The sequence below is a fragment of the Eriocheir sinensis genome, unplaced genomic scaffold, assembly GCF_024679095.1.
Source record: "Eriocheir sinensis breed Jianghai 21 unplaced genomic scaffold, ASM2467909v1 Scaffold24, whole genome shotgun sequence".
In the NCBI taxonomy this organism is placed as follows: domain Eukaryota; kingdom Metazoa; phylum Arthropoda; class Malacostraca; order Decapoda; family Varunidae; genus Eriocheir; species Eriocheir sinensis.
Window position 1 is genome coordinate 409945 of NW_026111543.1, and position 13402 is coordinate 423346.

Consider the following 13402-nt stretch of genomic DNA (forward strand, 5'->3'; position numbering starts at 1 on the left):
GTAACAAGTCCTTCGCCCACTTCCTAGTCCGCTGTTTTCATTCTCTCTCCCCTCTGTTGAGCCCCTCGAGGGAACACGCGGCCTACAAATGTGTTCTCCCTTCCCCTTATTCCCCTTTCCCTCTTCTTCTTCTTTGTCCCCTTTCCTTCTACTTCTTCCTTCGTCCCATCCCTTCTTTTCCCTCCTTCCCTGCATGTCTCTTCCCCTTACTCCTTCACCTCCCTTCTTTCCCCGTTCCTTCCTTTCTCTCCTTCCCATCTCTTCTTTTCCCTCCTTACCTGTCTCTTCCCTTTCTTTTCCCCTCCCTTCTTTTCCCTTACTCCTTCCTTTCTCTCCTTCCCATCTCTTCTTTTCCCTCCTTCCCTGCATGTTTCTTCCCCTTCCTCCTTTACCTCCCTTCTTTTCCCGTTCCTTCCTTTCTCTCCTTCCCATCTCTTCTTTTCCCTCCTTCCCTGTCTCTTCCTCCTTCCTTTCCCCTTTTCTTCATTTCTCTCCTTCCCCTCCCTCCTTTCTCTGTCTCTTCCCCTCCTTACTTACTTCCCTCTCTCCTTTCCCCTTCCTTGACGTGCCTCTCCTTCCCTCCCTCCCTTCTCTCTCCTCCTCCCTTTTCCCTGTTCATTCCTCTTTCTCCTTTTCTTCCTTTCTTACCGCACCATCCCCCTCCCGTCCACTCTCCTTTCTTCCCCTTCCCTTCCCCTCTAATCTTCCTTTCCCGTTCCTTCCTCTCCCTCCTTCCTTTCTTTTACCATCCCTCCTCCCCCTTGCCTTCCCTTCCCCTCTCATCCCTTCCTTTCATAACCCTTCATTTGTCTATTAGCTTGTCCTTCGTTACGTTTTCCTTCCCATTGCAAGAGTGATCCTTTCCCCTCTCTCCCTCCTTCACAAAGGAACACAAAGGAAGAACAAACAACAGCAGACCTGCTGGTCCTTACGAGGTTGTTTGTGACAAGCTACACTAACTATCTAATCAAAGGTGGAAGATGAAGGACAGCAAAGGCGAAGGCTCCTCCCCACCCCCCCATCCCTCCAGCCAAAGCTGGCAGGAAAGGAAAACGAACCATGCATCATGGAAAAACTGCATGGAATTTATGTAGGAAAGAGGAAAGAACTACCATTACTGCTACCACTAACCGGGCGATAAAAGCGGACAAGGACACCAGTATTCGAAAGAACTTAACGTTGTTACGACAATGAGTAATATCTTAGTTGCTGGTTGGATTCAAAACACTTGTCTAATCTATTCTTGAAGGCCGTAACTGTTGTACTATCAACGACACCACAAGGTAGAGAGTTCCAAACATTAACAACTCGATTGAAGAAGAAGTGTTTAGCTTCGTGCGACGAGAATCTTTTACCACTTATCTTCAAATTGTGATTTCTTCTTGTTCTATTTAATCGATCAATTGTAAAGTAATCTTCAGCATTAATATCGAATCCTTTGAACATTTTAAACACTTCTATTAGATCGCCTCGCATTCTTCGTTTTGATAGGCTGAATAAATTTACTTCTTTAAGCCTTTGTTCATATGACAAATTTCTCAACCTAGGAATCATCTTTGTTACTCTTCGTTGGACCCGTTCCAACTTTTCTATGTCTTTTCTGTAGTAGGGAGACCAAAACTGTACACAGTACTCTAGACGGGGTCGAACCAACGAATTATACAGTTTTAATATTACTTTTTCCGATTTATTATTAAAGACTCGTCCGATGAAGCCAACCAATCTGTTTGCAGTTTTAACTACCTCTGAACAATGCTGACCGGGCTTTAAATCGCTTGATATAGTGATTCCAAGATCCTTTTCTTTACTTACTGCAGAAAGTTGTTGGCCATTCATTACGTACCGAACGCGATTGTTATTTTTTCCGATGTGCAACACTTTACATTTCTCAACGTTAAAGTTCATTTGCCATTGATTGGCCCAACGTGCAAGTCGATCTAGATCTGATTGTAAAGCTTCTTCGTCGAGTATCGCAATTTTTGTGTCATCAGCAAATTTTGATACTTTGCAAGTGAGCCCATCATCGATATCATTAACATAAATTAAGAAGAGCATGGGGCCAAGCACTGATCCTTGAGGTACGCCGCTTTTGACATCGAGCCAGTTAGATGTAACACCGTTTAGAACTACTCTCTGTTTCCGCTCAGAGAGCCAGTCCGCAAGCCTTCCTCCCTCCCTTCTTAATTTCCCTTCCCCTTCTCCCTCTTTCCTTCCCTTCATGTCTCTCTCAGCTTGTCCTCCGCCCCGTTTCCCTCCTCGTTGCAAGTGTTCGTGCGTGTGCCGGAGATCAACAGCTTCAGCGTGTTAGCATTGTGGTGAGTCAGGGCGGGAAGGTTCACTGCTCGGCACGAACTAATATTTGTAAACACCTGATCCCTCGTGGGTGTTGGATCAGCCTGGCGACGGTTGCACTGGATTCCTTTACTGACACACTGACGCATTCACTCCCCTCTGCCTGGCCGTGGATTGCTGCGCCATGTGGGTATTGACGTTTGAGGCGTGTATTCTTAGCTGCAACAAACTTCCCAAGGCCACAAAGGAGATTAGTCGGGTTCTCAAGTGTTTTTTTCACGTTCATGGTGCAGAAGCCTTGTCACACTATCACTAAGCCCATAAAACTACCCATGGAAATGCCTACAACCTTTACCAAACGCTTTCGCCTCTCACAGTCAATATTTTCAAAGGCCACAAAGGAGGTTAGTCGGGTTCTCATGGGTGCTATTTTTACGTTCATGGTGCAGAAGCCTCGTCAAACTATCACTAGGCTCATAAAACTACTCATGGAAATACTAACACAACCAAAACATCTACGAAAGTCTTACCAAATGTGGGTGTGTGAGCGCGGAAATGATTGAGAATATGGAAGCCTTTTCAAACTATCACTAGGCTCATGATACTACCCATGGAAATACTACTAACACCACAACCTCTACGAAAGTCTTATCAAATGTGGGTGTGTGAGCCCCGAAATGTTTGAGACTATAAGTGTTAAATTTTATAGAAGTATGAGGCGTGGAGGAGTTAGATATATGAGGAGTATGAGGCGTGAAGGTGAGGATAAAGAGGAATATGAGGTTTGAAGGTGTAAAGGTTAGGTTAGGCTAGGTTAGGTTAGGTTAGTTATTTAGCAAGTAGCACATTTTGGCGAACTTTTATATCAACCTCTCACCAAAGAAATTAAACGTCCCACACAGCCACACACATATCGGCGGGTGAAAGTGAAAACAAAGAGCAATATGAGGTTTGAAGAAGTGAAAGTGTTATTTTTTTTACAGTAAAGGAAGCAGCTCAAGGGCAAAATAATGAATAATAATAATGAAAAAAGCCGGCTAAACACTGCCCTTATAATAAATAACAAAAAAGAGTTCAGAAGAGTGGCCAAAAGAGAGGTCAACTTCAGTCAGAGGTCAGTTTCGGTCAGTAAGATAGTTTGTTGGTTAGATACTGCAGGCAAATTTTGACGAACTTTTTTTCTAACCCGCCATCAAAGAACCTAAACTACCCCGCAACACACACATCCCTTCCCTACTCCTTCCCGTCCCTCCCCCTTTCTTTCCCTCACTCCTTCCCTTTCCTTCCCTCCTTACCCGTCACTTCTTTTCCTCCTTCCCCGTCTCTTTCTATTCTCTTCCCTTCCCTTCCCTCCTTCCCGTTCCTTCTTTTCCATCCTTTCCCTTGAGAACAAAGAGAAATATGAAGTTGAAAAGTGTGTGGTGTTAGTTTTAGTTAGTTAGTTAGTTTGTTAGTGACACATTCTGACTAACCGTTTTCTAACCCCCCAGGAAATAGCTTAAGCGCTGCCCCCCCTACACACGTTGGTGGTCACTGCCCCCCAAAAGACCGTACGCTATTATATGGGTGGGTAAACAGTGACAGACCCAGCACACACACACACACACACACACACATATGGTTGCTCCTCTCCCCTGCCTTCCCTTCCTCCCCTTCCCCTGCCTCGCCCTGCCCCCCCTCCGCCGCCCTCATGGCATACTTGAGGCTGTTGGTGTGACGCGCCCCGCCCCTCACCAACACGAAAAGGATGTTGTTGGTGGGGCACTGAACTTACTTTCCTTCTTCCTTCTTTTCTTTCCCGTTGACTTACTGGTTAGTTTTAGGTCTATTTGTAAAGTTTATCATGCTTACAAATGACTGAAACAATGAAGAACAGCACCGCTTCTTTCACTTGGCTTCCATAGTAAATCATTTTGAAGGCCTTGGAACTTTACTTTTCTTTTTCCTTCCTTCCCTCTCCAATTACTTGACTTACTCGTTGGTTTTAGGTCCATTTCAAAGGCCAATCAAGCTTAAAAATGACTACAGAGATGGAAAAAACACAGCTTCTTTAATACGACTTCATTTGTTAATCATTTGGAAGTCCATGACTAAAACAATGGAAGAAACACAACTTTATACCTCATTTGCATTTACATTTGGAAGGTTTCTTATCTTTAAAAATGACTTAAACCAATGTTATATAATACAGTTTCTTTTATACGACTTCACTTGTTCATCATTTGGAAGGCTTTTCATGTTTTAAACTTACTAAAACCAAGAGCAAACACAATTTTCTCACATCCCCGGTGCAGAAGCTTTGTCAAACTATAACTAGGGTCATAAGACTATTCATGGAAATACAAACACAACCTCTGCAAAAGCAATATCAAATGTCTGAGAATGTGGGCCAAAGACGCGTGCCCGACCAAAGCCTTTAGACCCGCCCTATAACTAGGGTCATAAGACTATTCATGGAAATACAAACACAACCTCTGCAAAAGCAATATCAAATGTCTGAGAATGTGGGCCAAAGACGCGTGCCCGACCAAAGCCTTTAGACCCGCCGCTCACCACTGCCGCTGGGATGACAAGACCTCAAGGCCGTTCACCTTATTGAGAGAGTAGATTAGGCGCTTCCTTGTTGTCCTTACGGCGACTGAATTCCTAATGGACATGTCTGCGAGGAACTACTGGGAGAATATGTTTGTTTGTGTGTGAGTGAATGTATGTATGTGTGTATGTGTGTGTGAATGTATGTATGCTTGTATGTATGGGCAGAAGGACGGTGGAGAGAGAGAGAGAGAGAGAGAGAGAGAGAGAGAGAGAGAGAGAGAGAGAGAGAGAGAGAGAGAGAGAGAGAGAGAGAGAGAGAGAGAGAGAGAGAGAGAGAGAGAGAGAGAGAGAGAGAGAGATGTGTGTATGTGTGTGTGAATGTATGTATGCTTGTATGTATGGGTAGAAGGACGGTGGGGGGGGGGGGGAGAGAGAGAGAGAGAGAGAGAGAGAGAGAGAGAGAGAGAGAGAGAGAGAGAGAGAGAGAGAGAGAGAGAGAGAGAGAGAGAGAGAGAGAGAGAGGCGGACAGACAGACAGACAGAGAGACAGAGAGAGCATCATGGATTAGGTAACAAACAAAAAATAAAGATAATCTAACAACAAACAAGAACGAGAAGTGGACTCGGCGGGACACAGCACGCGGAGAACTGACATCAGGAGGACAGCCAACGCAACAGTGACGACCCAGAACATGTACAAGTCAGGGCGGGCAGAGGGCGAGCAGGTGGAGAGATTACATTAGATCATTGGCCGGAGCAGGATGGAGTACACTAACATCAAACAGAGAAAGGTAGAGGAACAGACAACTGGGAAAGGCCTTTGTAATAGACTAGTAATAACTTACGATGGTGAATATTAGAGTATTGCAGTCACTTAAGTTAGAGCATTTGCCGGAGCAGGATGGCGTAATCTAACATCAAACAGAGAAAGGTGAAGGAATAGAGATGGACCATTGAGAAAGACCTCCGTTCTGCCATAGACTGACGATATGAAGTTTACAGCGTCAATCCCTAAAGTTAGAGCATTTGCCAGAGCAGGATGAAGAAGTCTAACACCTAACATAGAAAGGTGGAGGACGTTGGGAAAGGTCTTTGGTTTGTATTGGACTAACAAGGCCTTAAGATGAAGATTAGATTAAGTTTGAGTATTTGCCAAACCACGATGGAGTATAATATCAGAGAAAGGTGGAGGACGTTGGGAAAGGCCTTTGTTCTGCAGTAGACTAGCAATGCCTGAAGATGAAGATTATATTAAGTTAAGAGTATTTGCCAAAGCACGATGGAGTAATATATCAAACAGAGAGGGGTGGATGACGTTGGGAAAGGCCTCTATGCTGTTGTGGACTAGTCATGACCGAAGATTATGAAGGTCAGAGTGGGGTTAGGTTACGTTAGGTGGGGTTAGGAGAGGTGGAAGACGTTGGGAAAGGCCTCTATGCTGCAGTGGACTAGTAATGACTGAAGATTATGAAGATCAGAGTGGGGTTAGGTTAGGTTAAGTGGGGTTAGGAGAGGTGGAGGACGTTGGGAAAGGCCTCTATGCTGCAATGGACTAGTAATGGGTGAAGATTATGAAGATCCGAGTGGGGTTAAATTAGGTTAGGTGGGGTTAGGAGAGGTGGAGGACGTTGGGAAAGGCCTCTATGCTGTAGTGGACTAGTCATGACTGAAGATTATGAAGGTCAGAGTTGGGTTAGCTTAGGTTAGGTGGGGTTAGGAGAGGTAGAGGACGTTGGGAAAGGCCTCTATGCTGCAGTGGACTAGAAATGGGTGAAGATTATGAAGATCCGAGTGGGGTTAAATTAGGTTAGGTGGGGTTAGGAGAGGTGGAGGACGTTGGGAAAGGCCTCTATGCTGCAGTGGACTAGTAATGGGTGAAGATTATGAAGATCGGATTGAATAGTGACGTTAGGTGGGGTCAGGTTCACGGGAGCTGCCTTGTATACGCCCACCGGCCTCTCGCAGACTCCTTGGTTAGTATTGGCAGACACTTCCCCTCACACCAACTATTTCCAAAGGCCAAAAAGGGGACCAATTGGGTTCTCATGAGAGTGTTTTCAGGTTCATGGTACAGAAGAAGAATCAAACTACTACTAGGACCATTAAAATACTCCTGGAAATACCGAAAACTCATACGAAAACCGTGTCAAGTATGTGAGCTCGGGCGCCGAAATGGGTTAAGATTCGTTTTAGGTCCGTGCCAGTATCTCATTACCTACTTTATGAAACATCAGTATCTCTTCATATATCTTTTCTACAAACCTTCAACAGTCATGGAAACGCTTTGAAAATCCAATTCAAGGACTCTTTTTTTTTTTTTTTACTCCTGAAAATAGGGGATAATGTTTACGAAAGCGCGTCGCCTCCTCTGGCGGCGGCCGCGGCGACGCTGCAGCCGGTGTTGCGAGAAATACCTCCTCGTTGAAATAAGTCACATATACATGTGGGGGGAAGGGTCCAGGGGGGGGGGCGCAGCCCCCCCGTTAGTAGGTCATAAAGTTCGGTTGGAGTAGTTTAACTATGCTCCCCGACCCTAAACCCACTGCGAGCTATTTCACGGCTGCGGCGACTGCAGCGTCGCCGCGGCCGTCGCCAGAGGAGGCGACGCGCTTTCGTAAACATACAGCACGTTTAAGGCCCCAACCAAACACAGAACACGACGAAAATTCCTTGTATAGTGTTTTTTTCACATTTGTTACCTTTTTTTATGCCCTTGAACGGACTCCTCTGCTGAAAGAAAAAACAAACTAAACAAGGAATTTTCGTCGTGTTTTGTGTTCGGTTGGGGAGCTTACAAACGTGCTGTACTGGACTGTAAGACTGGCCCTTAACATCAGGTGCTTTGTTTTCGCTACCTTTTATTTGCATTATATTCGTCACACATGAGTTATCCCTTTACTTTTAGTTGTTGTTGTTTTCATGGGAACCCTGGAGCCGAGATTTAGGTCAGATGAGAGTGTGACGTCATCATGCTGTGCGTGGAACGACTGTGTATTCTTGTAGTATTTCCACGAGAAACTATGTAGAGGTGTACAGATAGAACCTAGAAGAGGGTAAGTGGAGGAAGAAAAGGAGGAAGAGGAGGATGCAGCGGAAGAGGTGGAGGAAGACTTTAATCCAGACCCAATAATTCGTAGATAAAACTTTCTTCTCATAAGGATTGAACCCCATTTTGCTTCCCCATCTCTTTCATAACATTTACCCGTTCAGTCACTTTTCCGACATACTCATAGAATAAGTTCCGTACAATGGCAATATAAATAAAAAAAGCTGCATGCTGAACTTTCATCAACATCAAATGAAACTCCTATGATGTGAAAACTCAATGAATCAATGAAAGAAAAGAAAAAAAGAGAAAAAGCACTTGATGGCAGCTATTTTTTCGTGTGTTTGTGTTAGGAGAAGTGGTGGACAGACTTTTTGTGTGTTCTTGTTTTACCTTTGAGCTGCTTCCTGTGATGCGAAAATAAACAGATAAATGGGAGAGAAAAAAAGGAGAAAAGCACATGATGGTGAGTGCTTTCTGATTGTGGGAGAAGTGGTTCAGTTTTTTTGGGGTGTTATTGTGTTACCCTTGAGCTGCCTCCTGTGATGCGAAAATAATTAGATAAATGGGAGAGAAAAAAATAGAAAAAGCACATTATGGTGACTGTTTTCTGATGGTGGGAGAAGTGGTTATCGTTTTTGTGTGTGTGCTGTGTGCTAGTGTTTGCCTGCTATGATGCGAAAATAAATATATAAATGGGAGAGAGAAAAAAAAAGAAAAAAACACATTATGGTGAGTGTTTTCTGATTGTGGGAGAAGTGGTTGGTGTTTTTTAGTGAGTGTGTTTTGTTTTGTCTTTGAGCCGCCTCCTGTGATGCCAATAAATGAATAAATAATTAACAGTGCATATCCTTAACCCAACAAGAGGACACTCGACTTATACATGACAACTCCTAGGCCGGTATTCTCAGACGCTTCTGTCTCTCATACCAAGTTTTTCCACGGGGGTCAAAGCAGATCAGTCTGATTCTCATGAGTGTTTTTTTTAGGTCCATAGTACAGATAGGAGGTCAGACTACCACCAGGGTCATTAAACTACCCCTGGCAATACCCACAACGCCTACGAAAGCTGTGTGTGTGTGTGTGTGTGTGTGTGTGAGAGAGAGAGAGAGAGAGAGAGAGAGAGAGAGAGAGAGAGAGAGAGAGAGAGAGAGAGAGAGAGAGAGAGAGAGAGAGAGAGAGAGAGAGAGAGAGAGAGAGAGAGAGAGAGAGAGAGAGAATTAAATAAATAAATTCATAGATGGAGAGCAAGGATGAAAGAAAGGGAGAAATAGAATGAAAAAGAGAAGAGAAATATAAAGAGACAGACGACTAAAGAGAAGTGGGCCCCGATGCGAATGTTAGGAAACTAGCGGGCCGTCCTCGTGAGCGTCAGCACTCTCACTGGTGCTTTCTCTCGGCAGGTGTGTGGGTGCAATGTACACCTGAATGGTGTTAATTGGTGAGCAGATTCCTACCAAGTAAAATCAATCCATCAATCAATCCATCCCTGAACCGATAAACGCGGTGACCGGCGCCTTCACAGTAATTATGATTAATTTTATAATCCAGTCTGGTAGTTTTAAGAAGCGAGTTCTTGCATCCTCGCCTCGGCGGGGGTGTGGAGCGCCAGCGAGCCCAAGGTCTCCCTGGCGAGCATGGCAGGAATGGAGGGCTCGAGGCAGGGCTCCTCGGCGTCCCTCCGGGCCCCGACGGAGGTGCCGGAGATCTTCCGGCTACAAACCCGGGCAGGTGGAGCTCGTTAGCCGTGGTAGGCAATCTGCCTAGGAGAGCAAACTCTATACAAACCTGGGCAGGCGAGGCTCGTTAGCCGTGGTAGGCAATTCACCTAGGAGAGCAAACTCTATACAAACCCGGGCAGGTGAGGCTCGTTAGCCGTGGTAGGCAATTCACCTAGGAGAGCAAACTCTATACAAACCCGGGCAGGTGAGGCTCGTTAGCCGTGGTAGGCAATTCACCTAGGAGAGCAAACTCTATACAAACCCGGGCAGGTGGGGCTCGTTAGCCGTGGTAGGCAATTCACCTAGGAGAGCAAACTCTATACAAACCCGGGCAGGTGGAGGTCGTTAGCCGTGGGAGGCAATTCACCTAGGAGAGCAAACTCCGAACAATAAACCCGGGCAGGTGAGGCTCGTTAGCCGTGGTAGGCAATTCACCTAGGAGAGCAAACTCCGAACAATAAACCCGGGCAGGTGGAGCTCGTCAGCCGTGGTAGGCAATTCACCTAGGAGAGCAAACTCTAAACAAACCCGGGCAGGTGGAGGTCGTTAGCCGTGGTAGGCAATTCACCTAGGAGAGCAAACTATATAAATAAACCCGGGCAGGTGTTGCTCGTTAGCCGTGGTAGGCAATTCACCTAGGAGAGCAAACTCTAAACAAACCCGGGCAGGTGGAGCTCGTTAGCCGTGGTAGGCAATTCACCTAGGAGAGCAAACTCTAAACAAACCCGGGCAGGTGGAGGTCGTTAGCCGTGGTAGGCAATTCACCTAGGAGAGCAAACTCTAAACAAACCCGGGCAGGTGGAGGTCGTTAGCCGTGGTAGGCAATTCACCTAGGAGAGCAAACTCCTAACAACAAACCCGGGCAGGTGGAGCTCGTTAGCCGTGGTAGGCAATTCACCTAGGAGAGCAAACTCTAAACAAACCTGGGCAGGTGAGGCTCGTTAGCCGTGGGAGGCAATTCACCTAGGAGAGCAAACTCCGAACAACAAACCCGGGCAGGTGGAGCTCGTTAGCCGTGGTAGGCAATTCACCTAGGAGAGCAAACTCCGAACAACAAACCCGGGCAGGTGGAGCTCGTCAGCCGTGGTAGGCAATTCACCTAGGAGAGCAAACTCCGAACAACAAACCCGGGCAGGTGGAGCTCGTCAGCCGTGGTAGGCAATCTGCCTAGGAGAGCAAACTCCGAACAACAAACCCGGGCAGGTGGAGCTCGTCAGCCGTGGTAGGCAATCTGCCTAGGAGAGCAAACTCCGAACAACAAACCCGGGCAGGTGGAGGTCGTCAGCCGTGGTAGGCAATCTGCCTAGGAGAGCAAACTCCGAACAACAAACCCGGGCAGGTGGAGGTCGTCAGCCGTGGTAGGCAGTCTGCCTAGGAGAGCAAACTCCGAACAATAAACCCGGGCAGGTGGAGGTCGTCAGCCGTGGTAGGCAATCTGCCTAGGAGAGCAAACTCCGAACAACAAACCCGGGCAGGTGGAGGTCGTCAGCCGTGGTAGGCAGTCTGCCTAGGAGAGCAAACTCCGAACAATAAACCCGGGCAGGTGGAGCTCGTCAGCCGTGGTAGGCAGTCTGCCTAGGAGAGCAAACTCCGAACAATAAACCCGGGCAGGTGGAGGTCGTCAGCCGTGGTAGGCAATCTGCCTAGGAGAGCAAACTCTAAATAAACCCGGGCTTGTGGTGCTCGTTATACTGTCGTAGACAATCCACGCGATGGGAACACCAAAGAAAAGGAAAATAAAAAAGAACACCAGAAAAATGGAAAATACAGAAACGAAACATCAAGAAAATAAACAAAAAGATCATCCACCTTTAGGCCCTAGCATCGCCAAAATTATGGGTGGGTCTCTTCTGGGGAGAAAGCGGCTCACCCAGACCAAAGAACATCAACAAGGGATGATATAGAAAAGAACACCCAAAAAATATGGAAAAAGAACAGAAAAAACATCGAAAAAGAAAAGCAACAGAAATAAATGAGCAACATCGAGAAAAGAGAAATACAAAGAAACATCATCCACCTTTCGGCCCCAAACAACATCACCAAAATTATGGATGGGTCTCTTCTGGGAGGAAAGCGGCTCATCCAGACCAAGGAACATCAACAAAAGGATGATAGGAAAAAAATAACAACAAAAAGCATCAAAAATAAGTAAAAAGAAAAAGAACAGGAAAACATCGAAAAAGAAAACAAATGCAATAAAAAGAACGAAAAACACGACATCAAGAAAATAAAATAAAACAAACACCATCCACCTTTCTGCCCTAACACATCTCCAAAATTATGGGTGGGTCTCTTCTGGGAGGAAAGCGGCTCACCCAGACCAACGAACATCAACAAAAGGATGATAGGAAAAAAGAACACCATAAAAGAACATCAAAAAAAGAAAACCAACAGCAAGAAAACACAAAGGAAAAAAGAAAGAAAAAGAAAAGAAAAAGAAAACAAATAGAAAAAAAGAAAAGAAAGAAAAGGAAAAAGAAAAAAATAACAAAATAAAATAAAAATAAATGAACAAAATAATATAAACAAATAAATAAATAAATACAGAATATAGTAAAATTAACTAACTGACTCTAACTGCTTAACTAACTATCAAACTATCTATTTAACTGACCTACCTAACTAACGGTAATACAGCTGTTTGACTACCCATTAACAAACAAACTAACAAACCACTTAACGATCTAACATGGATAGTGAGGTAAGGTGGGATTAGACTTACAGGAGCTGCCTTGTATAGACTAACCGGCCTCTTGCAGACTCCTTACGTTCTTATGTTCTTTTACGTTTAAGAATATGGCCCTTAAACCCCATTCACACCTGTACTAAAACCTGACTGGTTGGGTGACTCTTCTACCTCTGCCTGCCTCCCCCCCTGCTACTGTCTCCGCTAACAGCACACAATCTACGCTCCCCCATAAAACCCACACCTAACCTAACCTAACCTTCCTGTATACTCCATTCACACCTGTGCTAATACCTGGCTGCTTGGGTGACTCCTTCTACCTCTGCCTCTCCGCTATCAGCACACAATCTTCCTTCAACCATAAAACCCACACCTAACCTAACCTAACCTTCCTGTATACCCCCTTCATACCTGTGCTAATACCTGGCTGGTTGGGTGACTCCTTCTACCTCTGCCTGCCTCCCCTCCTGTTACTCTCTCCGCTATAAGCACAAATCTTCCCTCCCCCATAAAACCCACACCTAACCTAACCTAACCTTCCTGTATACCCCTTTCACACCTGTACTAATACCTGGCTGGTTGGGTGACTTCTCCTACATCTGCCTGCCTCCTCCTGTTACTGTCTCCGCTATCAGCACACAATCTTCCCTCAACCATAAAACCCACACCTAACCTAACCTAGCCTTCCTAACCTAACCTTACTGTATACCCCTTCATACCTGTGCTAATACATGACTGGCTCACTTCTCTACATTCAACCACTAACACCCCCCCCCCCCCCACACACACACTCATAAAACTATCAAACCCTCATTTAAAACAATATATCAAACACTCACAAGAAAAAAACACCAGGACGCAACACTGTATAAAGCAAAGATGATGGTGGGAAAGGGGGGGGGGGGAGGTCACACGATAACCTACGCATTACCCCGGCGTGCTCCTCCGTCCCCTTGGCCCGTGACCCCGCGCAGGTAACAGCAGACCCCCTCAGCCGGCGACACAGGACCGATTGTGACACGCAGGTTACCTCAGTTTACCTTTCCCAGGCATACCCATTTCACTGACCCACGCGTGAGGAGGAGGAGGAGGATAAAATAGCAAAGGAAAAAGACGACGAGG

General features: G+C 45.7%; 2 long non-coding RNA genes across 8 annotated transcripts; one reads left to right on the forward strand and one right to left on the reverse strand.

The window, feature by feature from the left end:
• Positions 1–9710: 9710 nt before the first annotated feature.
• LOC126991099 (uncharacterized) lies at positions 9711–10814 on the reverse strand. Of its 4 annotated transcripts, none has more exons than XR_007745170.1 (5): positions 10694–10814; positions 10295–10424; positions 10030–10162; positions 9897–9961; positions 9711–9831 (listed from the first exon to the last, which is right to left on the reverse strand). It is a non-coding gene; the product is annotated as an uncharacterized LOC126991099 (long non-coding RNA). The 4 variants fall into 4 exon arrangements; XR_007745167.1 differs by having other exon boundaries at positions 10230–10424; XR_007745169.1 differs by having other exon boundaries at positions 10230–10359; positions 10694–10813.
• On the forward strand, positions 9733–11981 carry LOC126991098 (uncharacterized). Of its 4 annotated transcripts, none has more exons than XR_007745163.1 (3): positions 9733–9864; positions 10662–10729; positions 10798–11981. It is a non-coding gene; the product is annotated as an uncharacterized LOC126991098 (long non-coding RNA). The 4 variants fall into 4 exon arrangements; XR_007745165.1 differs by lacking the exon at positions 9733–9864 and adding an exon at positions 9874–9997; XR_007745166.1 differs by lacking the exons at positions 9733–9864; positions 10662–10729 and adding an exon at positions 10466–10593.
• The last annotated feature ends 1421 nt before the right edge of the window (positions 11982–13402 follow it).